We start from the raw sequence: 21,329 nt of genomic DNA, 5'->3' as shown, positions 1-21,329 counted from the left end.
CTTCTCTGAATGGTTCTTGCCTCAATCAATGAGCTACAAACAAAAAGACCTCTTCAAAGAATTATGTAACCAATGAACATTTTCCCCTGATTTCCTACCTGTGTCGAGGCTGGAGTAAGGTTGCCAGTTAGATTGCAATTACATATAATCAAATGCCAGTTATTGAAGAAACCAAGCCATTTCTTGCCATTAGATCGCAAGAGGCCACTCCCATTAGACCAGTTACTTCGGTCTATGCAGCACGAGTTAAGGTCTCCTGCAATGAGAATGCTTGTGCCTTCTCCCAGATCTATTGCTTCAGACAGAATTCTAGATATTTCTTCCAAAAACTCATTTAAATAGAAACGCGAGCGGTTATAATATAAATTGAGGACTACAGTGCTCGTTTTGCAATGATTGATGGTAAGCTCCATCTTTGTAGCCATATTCCATAGTGAATGTTTGTTATTTTTACCATATTCTTTATTTTTGAGTTACGACAGGCCGATATTAATCCACCCGATGGAGGACAACCTTTGTCATTGGAGAAATGATGGTAAAGCCGTCCAACCTTGATTCTGTCAAGAGCCAGGTGTCTCGCAATCGAATGAAATCAAAGGATCAAAAAATAAATGTATTTTTTCTTCCTCAATAAAACTCTTATAATCCCTCGTGTTCCAACACAAAACATCAATAGCACTGTTCACTAAAGCAACACATTACAGTAATCTAATTTCTGGAACACTTGAGTCAGAATCTCTGGAAGCAGAGACCGCACCCTACTTCTACTGTTTGCCCCTTCATCCTTAGTCTTACTGTTCTCCACCACTGGCTCATGGTCTTTGTCTATTTCCACTTATACCCATATTCCTCCCCAGTATTCCTTATTCTTGATCATTCTTTTTTCAGCAGTACTCCTCCTGGCGACAAGAGAGCATTCACTTCCAAATATGACTGTAGCCCAATGTCCACTATATTTGTAATGTTATCACAGGGAAAATTAATATAGTGAATGTCATACGTTGAGAATAAGTACAGCTTTGGGACTTCCTTTACTAACTTCAAAATCGATTGTCTATTCAGAGTTAGTTTTTCTCCAGTGTTAGGTAGACCTTCTATCCATATATGGGGCTGAACTAAAATAGAATTTGAAAAATCATCCTTTCGATCTGAAACTTCAGCTCCATTGGTCAAAGCTGTACCGCTCGTATTTGATGGGCCCTGTGGAAGAGGCTCCAGCTACACTCTTTTTGCCATTGGGGCATTTGGCGGGCATGATAAATTTACCTGAATATCTGCTGGTGAGTGGTCAGAGCAGGGGCCCTGAGGTAACCGTGTTTCAATTCCCTGGCTCATGTTTAATTTATTCTTCCCCATAAGGAATATCAGAGCCCATTGTTCTATCAGTAATTTGATTTTATTCTCTGTGTTATTGACCATTTTGACCGGAGCTGTGTCCAAATGACCCCAATATAACTGAGTCTGCACATTGACACCGCCCCTGGATTTTGGAAATTGTAGGGCTCCCCTCTTTTCAATCCACACAGTCAGAAGAGATTCAAGTTCTACCAAGACATCTATATCTCTCTAAGAATCATATTATTGCACTCAAACTGGTCTTCTGTCGTGTCTTGCTGAGCCTAATTTACCTTCAATAGCATTTTTCCGAGTATATTTCTACTGCCAAGGTGACTCCACCTCTATTCTCATTTTATCCACCAGGTCCAGGTTCCTCATGTATTTTCATTTTTCCCAATTTTCTTGGATATGTTTTAGTTTTTTCTTTTCTTCGCATTACCGACAGGGGTGGCCTTGCAATTAGGCCTTTTCTCTGCATCCTGCGAACCAGAGGTTTCCTCGAAAGGAGTTTTATCCTTTGCCTGAGCGTGATTTGGGTATCCCTCGCTGAATTTCTTGTGATACTGCTCCGGAGCCAGCAGATTCTTTGCCCACATCTTTATCCAAAACATTTGGCATTGAAGCCTACAAAGTTCTATCTACTGCGTCTGTGGGCTCTTCTCTAATTGGATTTGTAGGAATATGTGCTGCAAGCAAACGATGATGTTATCCCATCATGTTAGAAACTCTTTCGACTTTCTGATTCAAGGCCTCCACGGAGGATGTTGTCTTCAATTGAAATAATTTGTTTTTGCTCTATTTCGTCAGCTTTCCCACTGCTGCTTCCAAATCACATTTTAAATCTCCCAATCCAGCCCCATTTACCAGGAGAGAGTCTCAGATGTTCGCATAGAGATTAACAAAATAGCTCAGTACCGCATGAGGTGCTGATATGGTTGGAGCTGTACATTCTGTTCTTTCGTCCATTACTCTGAGAGGTTCATGCTATTGTCAGGAGTAATCTGCACATCTGCAAAGTCAGAGGTTAGATGTTCAGTAAGTATCGAGGCAGGACCATCTGCAAGGTCTGCAAGGTCTATCCCAACCTTGCCCATGTTCCTAATTTCACTCAAGTCTATATTTAGAGGATGACACCCTACACACGCATTCAACAAACGGGAGGGCTTTTAGAATGCTTCTGTCTGACACCCCAAAGGCCCACCATCCAAGAGTTCTTATCTTTCCATGCATCTGTTCGTTGTAGACCTGGCTCCAAATTTTATGAAGAAATCTTTCATCTTCCTTTGTGATTTGCTATTGGGGACATATGTTTGGGCTACTCCGCCCACAACGTCGATAGGTTGAAAAGTATAGCCATTGGGTATTTGAGCTTTCATTTCTGTTGCGTGTGTAGACACCGGCAGACTCACAGCTAACAGTGTTTGTTTCACCATTTCTTCTTCTGCCATAACATCCGAAGCCATAATCAAAATGTCACACTTAGAGCTAATTGCCCCACTCCCAGATCCCTTGGAAGTTGAAATTAAGTGTGACAAGCATTTTTCCATAGTCCTAGTTTTCAAAGGAATCTGCACAGTTCCAGCTACCCGCTAAGTACCCACATGTAGCTGTTTTACCCCATGAAAAACATCACTGTCCAATCCTATTTGATTCAACTCAATCAAAGGAGCATTGGCAGCATTAAGAGTTATGGGCGCGGCTGCCTCACCAGTACTGGTGTCCCGTGCTGGGCTGGAGAGTGCACTCTGCACGGGGGCTGCCGCTAAAGCTGTGGCTACGGAATCCAGCCACGCAGGCCGAGTGCACATAGCGTTGCCTGTGCTTTGTTGTAGAGCCGAAGAGTTGTTCAATTGATCAATATCCATTCTGTTTGACTGAGCTGCTGGATCCCTCACCTGCACATTTTTCACACGTCTAATGCTGCGATCCCAGTGTTTACCACTTTGCAGATTTGACATACAGCACAGATTTTTCCCGTATTAGAACCAATAGCCTGATGCACAATGCCAATAAGAAACAGACGGAGCAGAAGCCCCTCATTGAAATATGATGGGACCCTCAGCGTGATAATGCATGATAAGGCGGCAGGAGCTCAAAGGCGCACAACACCCACAGTCGCTCCACTCCACTCCAAAGCCAAATATAATCTAACTTTTTAGCTACATCAATTGAGAGGAAGCTGACATGTACTGAATGGCCAGTCAGAAGAGGCAGAGGCAGATGAATATCATTGATTTTATCTGCAACAAAACAACAAAAGGAGGGCAGCAACAGTTTGAGGAATCAGCAGATAGTGTGGGCATGATAAAACTTACCAGCCCCCCTGCCCGTCGAGTCCACCAAACTGCCAAACCGTTCACTTCCATTCGCTTCCACATGAGCATGCGTGCATGAGTGCGTAGGGTCCCAATAAATACTTTCTCTGAAGGTACTAGTCCAAAGGGGTGCCTGCTCCACTTTTCCTCAGACAATGCTTTAGTTGAAGAGCCTTCACCACCAAACCGTTCACTTGTGTTCACTTCCACAGGCGCGCGTGTGCATGAGCGCGCAGAGTCTCCAAAAAAAAGTTTCCTGAAGATAGTAGTCCAAAGAGGTGACTGCTCCACTGCTCCTCACCCAATGCTTTAGGTGAACAGCCTCTGCCGCCAAACCGTTCACTTGTGTTTACTTCCACGTTCACTTTCTCTGAGGACAGTAGTCCAAGGAGGTGCCCTCTAGACCTTCCAGTTCTTTCTTACACTTCACCCACTCATGGCAAGTCTGGCCATTTCCCCACCTATTTGGAATTGTTTGATCTTTCAACTTGAAAGTATGCACCGTGAAATCCCTCCAAACATTTTTCTCCATCCAGCAATCTTTTGCATGATGTCCTCTGTAAATACAACAAACAAAGTTTCCCCCTTTGCTTATAGGTCTCTTTATACATATTCCTCCCTGACCCGAAACTACCACCTCAAAAATGTGGTCCTTCCCATTATAATGCAGAAATCTGAGCTATTCATTTTTAATCCCAGCTGAGCCGACGAGCAAATACTTTGCTTTTAGTTTTTGTGGAACTACTTTGGTGAATGGATGAAGGTGGTAGCTCACCTTGTCATCTGGAGTAGAGACCACTGTGAGGCACAGCACAGTCATCTCGGGCTGCACCTGCTGTGCATGCGAGAGAGCAGTCAGAGCACACTAGAGCGCATGCGGTTGATGCCTTGGCAGTGTCCCCCCCACCACAATGTGCAGGCATGAGCCAGAGCACAGGTAGTGCAGCAACGTTTGTGTTCCCATTTAATTTATTAAATGGGAACATGAACATCACTGCGTGCAGGAACAATTCTAACTGTGTGATATATCAGCTTCCCCCAAGAAAAGAGGCCAGGTGACCTGGTGGGCCAGTCCAGGCCTGTTCAGGGCTAGCCTTTTGCTTGTAACCCCTCAGCTCCATCTGGGGCTACTACCAAAAGACTGGGGGCTATAGCCCCGCAGATTACCCCTAGCAATGCTTCTGCATTATGGAGAAAGTATAGTTGGTTTGAGCTTTCATATTTAGGGTGGCATCAAGGTAGAGCCCTAAGTTTTTAACTTTGCCTGCTTCCGGGCTGGCATAGCCAGCAATGGTAAACTCATTGAACTCTGGGGGAAGCCTACGTAGTCTGTATTGTGTGCTAGCAATAGAAAGCTTTGTTTTGGCGAGCACCAGTCCATTAAAAACCATCCAACTTTGGATGGTGTCATAAATCATGTTAATGTTAGTAGCATCATGCTTGTAATCCCAAGACAGATGAAACAAGAACTGCCCATCATTGGTGTAATTAGTATGAAGAACGCCAATATCATCCAGGATGTCAATGAGCGGTTTAGAAAACAAGTTGTAAAGAGTAGGGGACAAAGAGGACCCTTGAGGCATGCCACATTCCAGATTAACTGGAGCGGCTGCAGAAGATTCACTAAAGACTCTAGCCGTGGATTCGACAACGTAGTCAATTTCTGCCAATATCTATGAAAAAGCTATTCTTCTTGAGAAAAGAAATGCCTGCAATCCAAGGATAGAGAATTCTAAATCCAGCTCTAGAAAGCTCTTTGCCATCATGCGAGAGCTAAAAACGCACATCTCACTTGCATCTAATTGCATGAAGGATAGCGCCTGGTGTGCCAACATCCAAAAGGCCCTATTAAATAAAATGGAAAAGCTTAAAAAAAGATTACAAGTAAAAAAGATTCCTTGACTATTGAAGTGCCCACTGCCGCCCATACTGGGCCTATAACAACAACACTCAATGCCCCTTTGTTTCACTTCAAACCCATCTCTGAGCTTGAGATGACAAATATCATCAAAGACCTAAAACCTTCCTGCTACCAGGGCAATATTTGCTCAGCAACTGTGCGGAACCACTGACTCCATTAATTGCCTCCTGCTCCATACCTTCCTGCCTTAAGGATGCCTGAGCCCTACCTCTCCTAAACAAAATGAATTTGGACCCTATATACCTACCAACTACCATCCCATCACAACCATCCCCTTCTTACTAAACATTTTGGCCGGCGCAGCCTGCTTGCAGATCCAGAGTTTCCTGGAAACCCACAATCTGCTAGGCATATGCCAGTCAGGCCTCAGTTAGGGAGAATTCTCATAAATGGCTAATTTCCCTTACCTAAAGAGTCCCCCAGCATCTTTGCTGGACTTCTAGGATTTATGTTTTTCACCTGGTAAGAGTGTGAGCCTTTTTCCCACTCTTACATATGTTTTGCTGTGTGTGTTTTTCACTTTTTGTGTGATCTTGGGCACTGGAGCCTCACCTACTCCATGTGCACCACGTTTTGTGTGTGTTAACACAGCACCTTCAGTGCAGTGACACAAGGTTGTCTTTGAGACTTCCCACTGACTCCATTTTTCTGGGGCTGACTACTGTCCTCCAGAAACAGGTAAAATTGCCATTAACTTTATATAGTCACTTTAAACCACAGCACCAGTCCCCATCTTACATGGAGTATTGGAAAGGGTTAACTCTTATCCCTTTTTGTCTGTACCTCTTGGAGCCTTGTTTCGCTCCCTTAACATTAAGACTTGGCTGGTGGCAGTGGTAACTACCCTAACTTTCCTACCGCGATTATATTATATAAACGTGGTATTGTTTGAGGCTATTATGTTAACCTCGAACATGAACCCGCTTGATCAAATACAATTTATTTTGGTTCCGGCTGGGTTTATTCACCATTTCTTTTTGTTAAAATCTTTCCCGTGTTTTTCTCTGCGTGCCAAACCGGGGATGATTCCTTTGTTCGCTGTCTTTTAGCGAGCTTCTGCACAGAAGCCCTCCTTAAGGCGCCTGATAGTCTAGGTAGGCAGGATGTGATGGAGGGATCTTCGGACCCCTGCCATGGGTTCCCTTGGTAATCCAAGTCGCACTCTTGTCTGATTGGCTAAGGGGACTGGCCTTGCCAGGCCAGCCACCCTGCTCTGTGATTGACAGCCCGGCTGTATGAATGGGAGAAAACTGCATAAAAAGCAGGTCTCTGGAACTGGAAGAGCAGAGTCGCCACTGGAATGAAAGAACCAACGAGGAACTGGAAGACTAGGACCCTTACCACGACTGAACCGCCCGGTGATCCCTGCTGCAGGTCCGAATCTCTGAATCCGACGACAGAGAAGATCCTCCAGGAAACTTCTTCCCTTGAGCTGATGGGACCAACCAGTTCGCCCAAACTACAAGCCAGGACCCCTCCTCTGGTCGAATTCGCTGTACAGAGATACAGTGGCCGGATAGCCAGGAAGGTCAGACCCTGCTTGGGTTTTAAGGCGCGCACATTTAATTTGTTGTTTTGCTCTGCTGCTGGTTTCTTCCCTGGGTAGCGCAGGATCCTCCAGTCTTCCTACTTTATGTCAGTCTGACAGTCGCTTCAGCACCCGTGAGCCTGTAGGATGCACCGGGAACTTCTGCCTCAGCTACAGCTCCCTCTCCTTTTTATGGTACTGTGCAAATCCGGTTGTCCGTTTCGGTCAGCCACGGTGAAAGTGTTTGAAATCTTTCTCCAATCCAAGGGCTTGTCCTTCTCTTCTCTTTGAACTAACTTTTCTACCAACCAACCTCATCCGAAATCTGTGCCACAAACATTACCGCAAACTACCTTGGACTGTGTGATCTTGAGCAAAAGACTTTTGTCCTATTGACTTTGGCCGTAAGCCTTTTCTATCTGATCTCCTCACTGTAGTCTCTCTTGTTCAAATTGCCCCGAGTACTTACCTGTTGGTTTTGCCTAATTTCTAATAACTTTGTCCTTCCCTCCCTTTTTAAATTGCTGGAGTGCCATTTTGCTCCCACTGCATTTTGTGAGCTTAACTTTTCTGGAATTTAAAAGAAGTGGTGGGGTGTATTTATGATTGTGATTTTTTACTTGCTTAGAATAGTGAAATGTTATACAACTGTTGAGTAAATAAATATATATACTTTTACTTAGAAACCTTGAGTCAGTGTTTGCCTGAACCATAGTTATTGCTGTCCTTTGTGTAACTCTTTGTACTGCCCACTTGCTCTTAAGATAAGCCTGGCTGCTCTGCTACTGCTACCACTATAACTGTGTAGTACAGGCTTGTACCAAAGCTGAAATTGTACTGTCACTTGTAGTCCTAATTGTGTGTAGTGTTCCCAAAGGGTATTGCTTATAATTCTGCCTAACAGCCTCTGCCGAGGTTATGGCACTGAATCTGCCCTCTAAGACTTGAAGAATTAATTGAATGAGATCAAAGACGCTGGCAAATCAGCCCTCCTCCTGTTGCTCGATTTATCAGCAGCCTTTGACTTGGTAGACCACCAAATCCTTTGCCAATATCTGGCCTCAGCCACTCATTTCTCACCTGATGCCATCACCTGGATCTCTTCATTTCTCTCAGAGAGAACCACAAGAGTCTTCTCTCATAGCACAGCTGCGTCACCATCCCTGGTCACATGTCGTGTCCTACAAGGTTCATGTGTCTCTCCAACGCTCACAAAAAACAACAATAGGTACAAGGGAAACTAAACCCATGCCTAACAATCCCTCAGTGTAGGTCAAAAAAGCTTTCATATGCAGACACATATGTTAGGGGGTGAAACAGTCTACTGCAAATGCCGGATGCTTGACAAAAAGTCTCAGCTCAAGAGAGCAAACCACCACAAGCAAATTACAGAACTGTATATACAAAAATAAACAATTGTATTGAATCACAATAGAACAACAATATATAAAAAAGCAATCAATTTGCCCAAGTTGATACAAAATAGTAAAAGGCCCTTAATAGATAATGGGTCAGTCAGTCAGTGAGTCAGGAAAACAGATAGGGTTATGTGATGGGGGTTCCATAGGTATTCGTTTGGAGATATCCAACAAAACAAAGTGACATGTGCTGTGCAAAATCCATCAGTCAGACACAATCACACACTTCATTCAAACTACTCTGAAATCACTCAGACTCATTCTTACTAATAATCAAATATACCAACATGTTTCTTTCCTATTCAAAAATAAAAAAAAGAGGTTAGTAGGAAATTCGTCAGGGGCTGTATAGCACTGAGAACACTTGTACAAAAAGTACACAACAAGAAGTAATTAGCACAGACAGAACAAACCAAAAATAACAGATGGTTAATCTGAGCACAATTAAGAGCTAAACTAAAGCTCAAGCTTCAGTGGTATCGGTACAAAGTAGAGCACCACGCAAATCAAGCAGCCAACTTTGGTGGTGGAGATCCCATCAGTGGTTCTCCTCAAGGTCAGCAACCAATGCTCTACAATATTTTCACAAAGCCACTATTTGACCTACTAGACAACAAATGAATCTCATACAATAAAATATGCGACAATATTCAAATATTACCTGTTCTCATGGTCAAATATGTCACAGATTTCTTGAAGCTTTGCTCGGTGTACCACATATCCAGGTCTGGATGGCTTCTCACCACCTTTACCTCAATGATGAGAAGACAGAAATCCTGGTGGTTGGCTCACAATCCACGCTTTACAATCATGGCCACTCTTACAGATCTTTCATCATTGAGGGCATCACAATACAGGTGGCCAGTAATGTCAAAACCTTGGGAATCTATCTGGATGCTACCATGTCACTCTCAAGAGGCATGTTTGTTCCATTCCTGACCGCAGAAAGCTGCCTCACCACTGCCAGAGCCCTCAGAGAACCGAGGCGTGACTACTGCAATGCACTTTTTGCTGGAAACTCAGCACGCAATATCTGCAAGCTACACACCATTCAGGATACTGCATTAAGAGCTGCCCTCATCATGCCAAAGCACAACCACATCTCTACAGCTAGAAGGAAAGCACATTGGCTTCCTATCTGGGATCGCATTACCTTTAAATCTCCGGCCATCATACACATGTGTATCGAACTCTGCTCCTAGATATCTATCTCAAAAATTCTCTAAAATCTAAAAAGAACCAGATTGGGAGGGCCCACCTTCCCGGTACTTGTTGCTAGGTGTTGGAATGATCTCTCCCTGCAAATAAGAGCTGAACAGTCATACTGGACATTCAGGAAACAGCTCAAAACCTTACTGTTCTCCATGAGGTTGCCATGAACATTACCTGTACTGACACTTATGCACATGTTAAAGGACTGTACTGTGTATTATGTAAGGCTTTTCGTAAGTCACCCTATTTGTATCATGTAACCAGCGCCTTGATGCACCTGGGTTTAGTGCGCTTTATAAATGAATGGATAAATAAATGAATGTTCCCAGCTTGAGATGAAAAGTTAGCTGAATAACACAACTTATCAGTCAGTATGTTGTAGTGGACCAGGACAAATACAGCAGAGAGATCTAAGATCATGAGCAAGGTCAACCCACCATTGTGCAGAATCTGTAGCATGCTAGACCTAGGGTCTAACAGGGTGGTCTCTGTGCCATGTATAGCCCTGAATCCCGACTGCATTCAGCCAAGTAAATTGTGCCTTACAAGATAACACTGAACCCGTAAATAAGCAGCTGTGTGAATGGCCTTTATCAGAAAACGCACATTGGTTATGGGCCGATAATTGGTAGCCACATTGGGATCCAGGGAAGTTTTCTCAGTAGCAGGGTGATCCAATCCTGTTTGATAGTTGGGGTAATTGTGGCCAAACTAAAGAAGGCATTGATAAACTTGATGATAGTGGCAACCAAAAAAACTCCTTTACAACAGCTGATGGAATAGGATCCCATTTGCAGACTGTTACATCTTTCTATGTGTGGTTTTCAAAAGTAAGTACCATAAACAATCTAACTGCTATTTCTATATCTACAATATAGCCACATCCATGGGTGTTATTCTGGGTGCTATTGAACTATGTTTGTAATGAAGTCACCAGTGATCTAGACATTTACCAGAACATTTACCAGAACATAGGGGAAGCATTTTTACAGAATGAAACCAAGGCCACACTCTAAAAAGATATGGACTCTTACTTCCGTGGCTGGCAAATAGGAGTCATGGTAAGCTGCTGTGGATTGTAACATGCCAATGGTGTATGGTGCGCAGTGGTGCCAACATTTCCACCCAGAATCACAGAATCTGTCATTTAAATGTTTACAAAGTCTCTGGGCGGTATGAACATGCACCTGCAGCTAAGACTCCACTCACTCACTCACTCACTCACTCACTCACTCACTCACTCACTCACTCACTCACTCACTCACTCACTCACTCACTCACTCACTCACTCACTCATTCACTCACTGACTCACTCACTCACTCACTCACTCACTCACTCACTCACTCACTCACTCACTCACTCACGGTGAAGGCTCATGTGTGGGAGCCACCCAGGTACATCTAGAATGCTGAAAACAAGACAAGTGCCTCAACCCATTTGCACAAATTCAGGATGTGCCATCACTCTTGCTAAAGGGAAGATGTTAATAATGAGGCTATTCTCCAACCCCTGTGAGATGGGATAGACCTACAAATTCAGGCTGCGCCCCCCACCTGCAAGAAAGGAGTGCCGTAAATATTTGGATTGTGCCTCTACTCCTGCGAGAAAGGAGGGATGTACGAAATTGAGTGTGTGCCCTCAACCCAAGGTGGCAAGAGAGAAGTAACAATTCTTGCTGTTCACACATATCTGCGAGAAAGCAGAAGCATACAAACTAAGTGTGTGCCCTCACCCCAGCAAGAAAGAAGGGATATAAAAATGTAGGATATGCCCCCACTTCTTCAAGAAAGAAGAGACTTGCAAATTCAAACTGTGCCACCACTCCCATGAGAAAGGAGAGATGTAAAAATGAGTGTGCGCCATCACCCGAGACATACCAATTTGGCTGTACCCTTACCCTTGTGGAAAAGGACAGCTCTACCAATTCAGGCTGTTGCCACACTCTCTTAATGAAGCAGAGAGGTAAACCTTGAGTGTGTTACTCCACCCTGCCCGACAGGAGAGATCTTTATATTTCATCTGTGCTCTGACCCTTGCAAAACAGGAGAAGTGTAAAAATTCAGCCTGCGCCCCCACTGCTGCCAAAAAGGAGCGACATCCAAATGCAGGCTGTGCCACCACTCCTGCGGGGAAAGGAGAGACCGAAAAATTGAGTGTGTGCCTCACCCTGGGAGACAGGAGAGATCTAAAAATTCACGCTGTGCCCAACTCCAGCGATAAAGGAGAGATATAAAAGGTGAGTGTGTACTCTCACCCCTGTGAGAAAGTAGAGTTGTAAAAATGGAATGCGCGCCCTTATCACTGGGAGACAGAGGAGATGTAAAAAATGTAGTTCTGCCCTCACCCCTGCGAGACAGGAGAGACATGGACATTCTGGCTGTGCTCCCACCCCTATGAGAAAGGAGAGATGCACAAATACAGACAGTACCCTTACTGCAAGAAAGGATAGATGGAACGCTTCAGTGTGTGCCCTACTCCTGTGAAACAGGAGAGATTTACATATGGAGTGTGTGCCTCCATCTATGCGAGTCAGGTGAGGCATACACATTCTGGATGAGTCCCCTATCTTTTGAGAAAGAAGTAATGTAGAAATTGACAGGCCGATTCATGGAATAATTAGCGTGGCGCAAGTGGCCAAAAACATGCGATTCGCAGTGGAATAGCGAAAATCGCAGTGCAAGTGCGAAAATCGCACGAAAAGCAGCGCACATCGATTCATGGAAGGCCGTGCGCGAGAAAACCATCGGATGTGCGCTAAAAAAGTGCGCGGCGCACGTTGGCGCACAGGCCATCTAACGGCGTGCGCCAGGTCACAGCGAAAATCGCACAGGCCACAGCGAAAATCGCACATAGCGCGGCGCACTCAACAAAAGTAGGCGGAACACGGGGCGTAACACTCGGAATGGGGAACAACTTGCCAAAATGTGGGCGTCACGGGGGAAGTACAGGGTGCAAGTGCGCGGAACGCCCACACGCTCGCCTACAACACGTATTCATGGAATCGAATAGGGCAAAAAAGCGCAAGGTCAAACCAGCGCACAGGCACAAACACGACCGCCACAAGAAAGCAGGCGGTAGCGTCTCTGCGCCTGTAATAAATGTGCGCCAAAAGGTGCGCCAACAAATAGCACCTATATACAGCTATGATGAATGTCCTATACTGTGGCCCTCCAGGACAAATGACGTGCAAAGGGGTACCCACAAACACGGACACCCGCTGACTGAAAAATAATGTGTGCGTGTATTCCGGGGTGCGCGGGAACTTTCACACGCGATTTGGCAGGGTACGTGGATTTCACGGGTGCGTGGGAAGTTCCACACACGATTTGGCCGGGTACGTGCGTGTGAATTTCCACACGCGATTTGGCTGGGTACGTGGATCTCAGGGGTGCGTGGGAAGTCTCACACACGATTTGGCAGGGTACGTGGATTTCAGGAGTGCGCGGGAAGTTCCACATGCGATTTGGCCGGGTACGTGCACAGGAATTTCCACATGCGACTTGGCTGGGTACGTGGATCTCAGGGGTGCGCGGGAAGTCTCACACGCGATTTGGCAGGGTAAGTGGATTTCAGGGGTGCGCGGGAAGTTCCACACGCGATTTGGCCGGGTACGTGCGCAGGAATTTCCACACGCAATTTGGCTGGGTATGTGGATCTCAGGGGTGCGCGGGAAGTCTCACACGCGATTTGGCAGGGTACGTGGATTTCAGGGGTGCGCGTGAAGTTCCACACGCGATTTGGCCGGGTACGTGCGCGGGAATTTCCACACGCGACTTGGCTGGGTACGTGGATCTCAGGGGTGCGCGGGAAGTCCCACACGCGATTTGGCAGGGTACGTGGATTTCAGGGGTGTGCGGGAAGTTCCACACGCGATTTGGCCGGGTACATGCGCGGGAATTTCCACACGCGACTTGGCTGGGTACGTGGATCTCAGGGGTGCGCGGGAAGTCCCACACGCGATTTGGCAGGGTACGTGGATTTCAGGGGTGCGCGGGAAGTTCCACACGCGATTTGGCCGGGTACGTGCGCGGGAATTTCCACACGCGACTTGGCTGGGTACGTGGATCTCAGGGGTGCGTGGGAAGTCCCACACGCGATTTGGCAGGGTACGTGGACTTCAGGGGTGCGCGGGAAGTTCCACACGCGATTTGGCCAGGTAAGTGCGCGTGAATTTCCACACGCGATTTGGCTGGGTACGTGTATTTAAGGGGTACGCGGGAAATTCTACATGCGATTTGGCTGTGTGCTCCCAGGTATTCCCTGTACACCCTCCACGGCCCCTGCAGGCAGCCAACACCATAGGGGACTACCCTGCACACCTGCTCATGTCACCCAGCACCCCCACCCCCCAGCAGTGTGGGGCACCCTCCACCAGGCCCCCACTCATGTCCAACTCATGTCCCCCTGCACCCCCACCCCGCAGCATCCAGGGGCACCCTCCACCAGGCCCCCACTCATGGCCCCTATCACCCCCACCCCCCAGCTGTGCAGGGGCTGCACCACCAGGCCCCCACTCATGTCCAACTCATGTCTCCCACCACCCCCACCCCCCAGCAGTGCAGGGGCACCCTCCACCAGGCCCCCACTCATATCCCCCTGCACCCCCACCCCCCAGCATCCAGGGGCACCCTCCACCAGGCCCCCACTCATGGCCCCCTGCACCCCCACTCCCCAGCCACCAGGGGCATCCTCCACCAGGCCCCCACCCATGTCTACCACCACCACCACCCCCCCAGCCACCAGGGGCAGCTTCCACCAGGCCCCCACCCATGTCTCCCATCACCACCACCCCCCAGCAGTGCAGGGGCACCCTCCACCAGGCCCCCACTCATGGCCCCTATCACCCCCACCCCCCAGCAGTGCAGGGGCAACACCACCAGGCCCCCACTCATGTCTCCCATCACCCCCACCCCTCAGCAGTGCAGGGCACCCTCCACCAGGCCCCCACTCATGTCCAACTCATGCCCCCCTGCACCCCCACCCACGGCAGTGCAGGGGCAGCACCACCAGGCCTCCACTCATGTCCCCCTGCACCCCCACCCCCCAGCCACCAGGGGCCTCCTCCACCAGGCCCCCACCCATGTCTACCACCACCACTCCCCAGCCACCAGGGGCAGCTTCCACCAGGCCCCCACCCATGTCTCCTATCACCCCCACCCCCCAGCAGTGCAGGGGCACCCTCCACCAGGCCCCCACTCATGGCCCCTATCACCCCCACCCCACAGCAGTGCAGGGGCAGCCTCCACCAGGCCCCCACTCATGGCCCCTATCACCCCCACCCCCCAGCAGTGCAGGGGCAGCACCACCAGGCCCCCACTCATGTCCCCCTGCACCCCCACGCCCCAGCATCCAGGGGCACCCTCCACCAGGCCCCCACTTATGGCCCCTATCACCCCCACCCCCCAGCAGTGCAGGGGCAGCACCACCAGGCCCCACTCATGGCCCCTATCACCCCCACCCCCCAGCATCCAGGGGCACCCTCCACCAGGCCCCCACTCATGGCCCCTATCACCCCCGCCCCCAGCAGTGCAGGGGCACCCTCCACCAGGCCCCCACTCATGTTCCCCTGCACCCCCACCCCCCAGCATCCAGGGGCACCCTCCACCAGGCCCCCACTCATGGCCCCTATCACCCCCACCCCCCAGCAGTGCAGGGGCAGCACCACCAGGTCCCCACTCATGTCCATCTCATGTCTCCCACCACCCCCACCCCCCAGCAGTGCAGGGGCACCCTCCACCAGGCCCCCACTCATGTCCCCCTGCACCCCCACCCCCCAGCATCCAGGGGAACCCTCCACCAGGCCCCCACTCATGGCCCCTATCACCCCCACCCCCCAGCAGTGCAGGGGCAGCACCACCAGGCCCCCACTCATGTCTCCCATCACCCCCACCCCCAGCATCCAGGGGCACCCTCCACCAGGCCCCCACTCATGGCCCCCTGCACCCCCACTCCCCAGCCACCAGGGGCATCCTCCACCAGGCCCCCACACATGTCTACCACCACCACCACCCCCCCAGCCACCAGGGGCAGCTTCCACCAGGCCCCCACCCATGTCTCCCATCACCACCACCCCCCAGCAGTGCAGGGGCACCCTCCACCAGGCCCCCACTCATGGCCCCTATCACCCCCACCCCCCAGCAGTGCAGGGGCAGCACCACCAGGCCCCCACTCATGTTTCCCATCACCCCCACCCCCCAGCAGTGCAGGGCACCCTCCACCAGGCCCCCACTCATGTCCAACTCATGTCCCCCTGCACCCCCACCCCCAGCAGTGCAGGGGCAGCACCACCAGGCCTCCACTCATGTCCCCCTGCACCCCAACCCCCCAGCCACCAGGGGCATCCTCCACCAGGCCCCCACCCATGTCTACCACCACCACCACCCCCCATCCACCAGGGGCAGCTTCCACCAGGCCCCCACCCATGTCTCCCATCACCCCCACACCCCAGCAGTGCAGGGGCACCCTCCACCAGGCCCCCACTCATGGCCCCTATCACCCCCACCCCCCAGCAGTGCAGGGCACCCTCCACCAGGCCCCCGCTCATGTTCAACTCATGTCCCCCTGCAGCCCCCAGAGCAGTGCAGGGGCAGCACCACCAGGCCCCCACTCATGTCCCCCTGCACCCCCACCCCCCAGCATCCAGGGGCACCCTCCGCCAGGCCCCCACTTATGGCCCCTATCACCCCCACCCCCCAGCAGTGCAGGGGAAGCACCACCAGGCCCCCACTCATGGCCCCTATCACCCCCACCCCCCAGCATCCAGGGGCACCCTCCACCAGGCCCCCACTCATGGCCCCTATCACCCCCACCCCCAGCAGTGCAGGGCCACCCTCCACCAGGCCCCCACTCATGTTCCCCTGCACCCCCACCCCCTAGCATCCAGGGGCACCCTCCACCAGGCCCCCACTCATGGCTCCTATCACCCCCACCCCCCAGCAGTGCAGGGGCAGCACCACCAGGCCCCCACTCATGTCTCCCATCACCCCCACCCCCCAGCATCCAGGGGCACCCACCACCAGGCCCCCACTCATGGCCCCCTGCACCCCCACCCCCAGCCACCAGGGGCATCCTCCACCAGGCCCCCACCCATGTCTACCACCACCACCACCCCTCCAGCCACCAGGGGCAGCTTCCACCAGGCCCCCACCCATGTCTCCCATCACCCCCACCCCCCAGCAGTGCAGGGGCACCCTCCACCAGGCCCCCACTCATGGCCCCTATCACCCCAACCCCCAGCAGTGCAGGGGCACCCTCCACCAGGCCCCCACTCATGGCCCCTATCACCCCCACCCCACAGCAGTGCAGGGGCAGCCTCCACCAGGCCCCCACTCATGGCCCCTATCACCCCCACCCCCCAGCAGTGCAGGGGCAGCACCACCAGGCCCCCACTCATGTCTCCCATCACCCCCACCCCCCAGCAGTGCAGGGCACCCTCCACCAGGCCCCCACTCATGTCCAACTCATGTCCCCCTCCACCCCCACCCCCCAGCAGTGCAGGGGCAGCACCACCAGGCCTCCACTCATGTCCCCCTGCACCCCGACCCCCCAGCATCCAGGGGCACCCTCCACCAGGCCCCCACTCATGGCCCCTATCACCCCACCCCCCAGCAGTGCAGGGGCACCCTCCACCAGCCCCCCACTCATGTCCAACACATGTCCCCCTGCACCCCCACCCCCCAGCATCCAGGGGCACCCTCCACCAGGCCCCCACTCATGGCCCCTATCACCCCACCCCCCAGAAGTGCAGGAGCAGCACCACCAGGCCCCCACTCATGTCTAACTCATGTCCCCCTGTACCCCCACCCCCCAGCATTCAGGGGCAACCTCCACCAGGCCCCCACTCATGTCCAACTCATGTCCCCTGCACCCCCACCCCCCAGCAGTGCAGGGGCAGCACCACCAGGCCCCCACTCATGTCTCCCATCACCCCCACCCCCAGCAGTGCAGGGGCAGCACCACCAGGCCCCCACTCATGTCCAACTCATGTCTCCCACGACCCCCACACCCTAGCAGTGCAGGGGCACCCTCCACCAGGCCCCCACTCATGTCCCCCTGCACCCTCACCCCCCAGCATCCAGGGGCACCCTCCACCAGGCCCCCACTCATGGCCCCTATCACCCCCACCCCCAGCAGTGCAGGGGCACCATCCACCAGGCCCCCACTCATGGCCCCTATCACCCCCACCCCCCAGCAGTGCAGGGGCAGCACCACCAGGCCCCCACTCATGTCTCCCACCACCCCCACCCCCCAGCATCCAGGGGCACCCTCCACCAGGCCCCCACTCATGGCCCCTATCACCCCCACCCCCAGCAGTGCAGGGGCAGCACCACCAGGCCCCCACTCATGCCTCCTGCACCCCCACCCCCCAGCAGTGCAGGGGCACCCTCCACCAGGCTCCCACTCATGTCCCCCTGCACCCAGGTCCTCACAATCCCCAATCATGGCGTTATGGTCAGCCTCCACAGCCAAAAGGCCCTACCAAGTAACCCATTCACCCACATGGAAATGGAAATTACATGTTACACCCCCAATGTTCATAAAGCAAATGAACCCATGTCCGTCACACACAATGGTTGCAATTGAATGGGAAAACACCCAACATGACATGCATGAAACCAATGAGATGATACCACACAGTGAAATATGAAAACAGAATTGTATTAAAAAAAATTGAATGCAAATGAAATGAAACAAACTACAATGGCAATGAAAAAAAGATAAGCTGCATGTCCGTCCAAAAAAATCAAAACTACAAATCCAAATCCAAAAAATGTTGTCCAAAGTCACATTAAAAATAAAATCAATCCGAGAGAGAAAAATAAATGCAAAGACCATTGCTCAATGGTGAATAAATAAAAAAAAAAAAAAACCAATCCAATGAAGAACTATGTACAAAACATCCAAGGGTCCATGAGCCCAACTGAACAAAGGAAACCTACAAAAAACCCTAACTAAAATGCAACTATATACAAAAAGTGGAGCAGTGTCCGTCGACTCCAAATCATAAGAAGAAACAAAGGAAACCTAAAACTAAAGAACTATATACAAAGGCGGTGGGCAAGTCCAGCGGCTCACTCCGTGGTGTTCCGGGCCAGGGCATCATCAAACTCCTCGTCTATGTCCCAGAGGCGGTCCTGTTCCATGGCCCAGAGGGTCCGCAGGGACGACACCATCTGCTCCTCCAACCCCCTGCGGATTGCCTCGAGGCACTAGGCCCGCCTCAGGGCCCTCCGCATGGAGTTCTCCGCCCTGACCATCGTGAGCCGCGCCTCTTCCGCCCGCCGCCGCTCCGCACCTATCTGCTGGCCCAACCGCAGCCACACGGAAGACACTTCCTGTCCTGGGTCCTCCTGCCCTCCGGCCGATGCCTGCTCCTCCGATGTTGATGGCCCCGAGCCATGATGCCTCCCACGTTGACTCTGCTGCTGCCTCCGACACAACTGCCTCTGCCAGCACGACGGCATCCAGGCTGATGGAATCCACCGACGCCGTCGTGCACGTGCCCTGCCTGATGATGCCGGCACATCCTCCATCTGCTGGGGTACAGTTGCTGTGGTGTCCACCCCTGCTGGACCTCCGACTCCCGACTGTGGCAGTGATGGGATCCCCACCGAGCTGGCTGCATTGGTTAGGGCAGGTCCACAGGGGGCCCTGGTGGCATCTGGGCCAGAAGACGGCAAGGAGAACGACCGGCGTATAGCCTCCACAGAGGAGGAGAGGGCCGCCAGATTGGCCGACACATGCAGGACCCCCGAACATGGAAGATCCCAATTGGGCCACGTCGGCACGGTGCTCTTCGTGATGACGTGCATGCTCCTCCCAGGAAGCACGCACGTCATCGCGACCCCAATCAGGACCTTCTCCATGCGGCCACGGGTCCCCTCGTCCACAGGTGGAGGGGAGTCAGGTGACATGGACATCCCCTCTACCTGCGGACGGGCCTGGGACGGGGCATCCCTGCTGTTGCATGGTGGTGCACTCACAGGGTCAGGGACAGCGACATGCACAGGCCCCTCCACGGTGACCTGTGCTGCCTCATGCCCCTGCCCCTGGACTGCACCACTTGCACCAGCAGGGAATTCCCCACCAGGCCCCATGTGTGCCTCAGTGGCGGCCTCCTCCTCCTCTGTGGAAACCACCAACCTGGATGGCTCCTCACCGTCTTCCGCCGTAGCAAGCCCCAGTGGGGGCTCACCCACCCCTTCCGCTGCAGCCGTGGGGGCAACCCCGCCGCCTTGCTCCACAGCGCCGTCTCCGCCCTCTTCTTCACTAGCCGCTGCATAGAGGGAGACATAGAACACAAGCATCAGGGTACTGTTCAATGGTCCGCTAGACAGGAAGCAATAGCAGATGAGTACCACTGTCAAAGTACACTTCCATCATGTCCCTCCACAACACATGGGTCAGTCCAGGCAAAACACACACAGTAACAGGCATGGTACAGCCATGGACATTTCCATACATGTCCAATAGACTCTTGAAACATACAATGATATGGAACTCACATGCATCATGGGTCATGCCTATCACATGCACACACTTCACCTCAGTCACATCCATCTGGCCTCATACACCCCAAACACAGCGGATACAAGGATAACTAGGCTGCATCAGTGAATCTGTGCATTGTCACACACATGTGTCATGCATCCATGGCATTCACAAGTCACAGACACGCAGGTCAGGCACACAGACATGGCTACCATATATGTACCTGGCATCAGCACCCATCCCTCACCCCCACCCATGTCCAGGAACAGAGACTGGCATGCTCTCATGTGTAAAATCTGCATAGGGCTCCCCATGTCGCATTTAAACACATGCAACAACCATGTGGTTCACACATCACTGGTCGCACATGCATTACCATGATGTCCCTGCACACATACATGCATACATGGCCTATGTCACACATACAGGCAAGTATCAGACAACCAGCACACCTCAACATGCCCTGTCTCACACAGCAATGCTTGGCCACTTACCGCTCAACTCCAGACGGGTCTCCCTCTCAAGGATCTGGGTGTGGAGCGCTGGGCGTACGCGTTCCAGGACCCTCATCTGGATGGAACTCATGCGGCCCTGGCACCCCTCCATGAGGCGCCGGGCCTTCACGAGGGTCCTGGACCTCAAGTCCTCCCAGTGCTTCTTGATCTTCTGGACATCGCGGGTTGCCACCCCCTCCGCGTTGATGGCAACCACACAGTCGGCCCAGATCCTCTCCCGTCCTTCCTTGCTGGCGCGGGACGATCCAAAGAGGGCATCATACTGCCCCAGGACATGCTCCACCAGGACACCAACTTCGGTGGCAGTGAAGCTGGTGCCCCTCTGCCCCTCTGGCCTGGGGTTGCCACTGGTGCCAGATGTCGAAGTGCCCGACATGGCAACCCCAGAGGCAGGAGTGGGTGGGCAACTGGGTCCTGGGGCTGGGCTGTGGAGCGATGTTATCCCAGTCAGGAGTCTTCTGTTCCAGCAGGGGTGGACACAGCAACTGGACCCCTGCAGATGGCTGATGTGCAGGCACCAAATGGCAGGGCATGGTGGCAGCAGGCAGGCAGGCAGCAGCAGATGGCACGTGGGAGGCTGCTCGGGGCAC

Source organism: Ambystoma mexicanum, chromosome 5q (assembly GCF_040938575.1).
Source record: "Ambystoma mexicanum isolate Mex_15411 chromosome 5q, UKY_AmexF1_1, whole genome shotgun sequence".
Taxonomy (NCBI): Eukaryota; Metazoa; Chordata; class Amphibia; order Caudata; family Ambystomatidae; genus Ambystoma; species Ambystoma mexicanum.
Note: the sequence above shows the minus strand (reverse complement) of the source record.